This window comes from Mus pahari, chromosome 15, assembly GCF_900095145.1.
Source record: "Mus pahari chromosome 15, PAHARI_EIJ_v1.1, whole genome shotgun sequence".
Lineage (NCBI taxonomy): Eukaryota > Metazoa > Chordata > Mammalia > Rodentia > Muridae > Mus > Mus pahari.
The window spans coordinates 30,897,226-30,899,509 of record NC_034604.1 but is presented as its reverse complement, the minus strand read 5'-3'; positions in this window follow the sequence as shown (position 1 = coordinate 30,899,509).

Sequence of the window (2,284 nt, the reverse complement as noted above, 5' to 3'; positions counted from 1 at the left end):
CTTTTCTTTTTTTTTTTTTTTAAAGATTTATTTATTTATTATATGTAAGTACACTGTAGCTGACTTCAGACACTCCAGAAGAGGGCATCAGATCTTGTTACGGATGGTTGTGAACCACCATGTGGATGCTGGGATTTGAACTCGGGTTCTTTGGAAGAGCAGTTGGTGCTCTTACCTGCTGAGCCATCTCACCAGCCCAGTATTAACTTTCTTTCTGGCAAAATACCAAAGGAGGGCATTATGTGGCTGAAGACAAGTGATATTTATTTATTTGTTTATTTTGGATTTCTGAGACAGGTTCCTATTCAGTCTGGGATGTCCTAAAATCACTATTTATCCAAGGACGACCTTGAACTTTCTGCTTCCACTTTCCAAGTGCCTGAACTACAGGAGCATACTGCTGTGCCTGGCTGAGGCAAAAGACATTAGTATGTATCTTCACTGCTCTTTTCTTCTTATAAACCCACCAGTATTAGATAACAGTTGTTCCACACTAATGACCTTCTTTAACCCCAATCACTCTCCAAATGCCTTGTCTTTGTGAACCATGGCTGGACTAAGTATCCAACCCTGGAAGGGAAACCACATTCAGACCATGCAGCCTACCGTGGGACATTTTTGGGATGTTTTTGAATGGAGTTGAGGCAAAGTAAGCTCACTGGGTGGAGCACTGACGCCATCTAACTGGGCAGTGCAGCAGGTGAGGTCGGAGGTAGACATTCAGTTCCTGCCAACCAAGGTCTGCTAGCAGTGAAGGGAGCAAGGAGACTCTTTCAGAGCCCTTAGACACCTTGGTCCCTGGCTACCAAGCTTTAGAGAGAATAAAATTGTGTTGTTTGTTTTGGGTTTTGTTTTGTTTTGTTTGGTTTGGTTTTTTGAGAGAGGGTTTCTCTGTGTAGCCCTGGTTGTCCTGGAACTCCTTTTGTGGACCAGGCTGACCTCTATCTTAGAGATCCACCTGCCTCTGTCTCCCGAGTGCTGGGATTAAAGGAATAAGCCACCACCCACCTGGCTGAGATAATACATTTATGTTGTTTTCTGACGCTTAGTTATAGCAACCTTGGAGAGTATATAGATGCCTCTCCTGCATGTTCTCATAACATCTGCATCCTCCACTGGCCAAGATCCAGCTGACCCAGGCTTTGTACCTCTCCTTTCAGAGTGTTTTATCGCTGCTGCCCTCAACTCTCTCATAGGCCTTCCAAATTTGGCTTTAATGGCACATCTGCAGTAAAGTCCAGACTTGGGCATTCCGGTTGCCTACCAGAGCAACAAGACGAACGCATCTTTGGTAGCCCTCACTATGTGTGTAGCTGAATACTTCCTTGGATAGTTATGTTATGCCTATTTGCCCTGCTTGGTTGTTGATGCCAGTTCAAGGCCTGGCATCACAGATTCACCAGCAGACCTGGTCATGAGTAGCACAGTCTCTAGGATGATATACTGCATGAGATACATGGATGAAAGGATGATACACTACATGAGATACATGGATGAAAGGATGATACACTGCATGAGATACATGGATAAAAGCTGTACAGCCTGGCACAGGGCTGCATATCTGCAATCCCAGCTCTTGGGAGGTAGGGGCAGGAGGCATAGGCGCTCAAAGTCATCCTTGGCTACATATTGAGTTTGAAGACAGCCTGGGCTACATGAGATCCTGTCTCAAAACAAAACAAAAGTAAACCTGTGGAGGAACTCCTGGCAGGACGTTTAAAGAGCCAGTCGGTGGAAGCTTGTCCTTCAGCAACTTCTCTTGCCCACTGCACAGGAAGTTCTACTAACTTGTAGACCACAATCCATTCACCAGGCCCTGCTGGCTTCTCTTCTTTCTTGGTCTCCACCATTCCCAGCACCTGACTGCCAGGCACACCTTACTGTTCCTAAGGGACCAGTTCCTTTTGTAGCATGCATACACTGCACTGCCCAGAACAGTGCATGAGTGTACGGGACAGGGCAAGTAGAAAGCAGTACCCAGATGAAAGTGATACCAAGAGGTTTTCTTCTAGCTAGATATTGAAAACAAAACAACTAGCATATTAATTAATTTACTTATTTAGTGTATATGATGCTTTGCCTGTGTGTATGCCTGTAGCACTTGTGTGCCCTGTACTGGAAGAGACCAGAAGAAACATCAGAGACCCTAAAGATGGAGTTAGAGATGGTTGTGGGAAACTAACTTAGGTCCTCTGGAAGGGCAGCCAAGGCTTTTAACCTCAGCTCCGTCTTCCCATCCTCTCCTTTCTTTCTTTCTTTTTTTTTTTTTTTTTTTTTTTTTTTT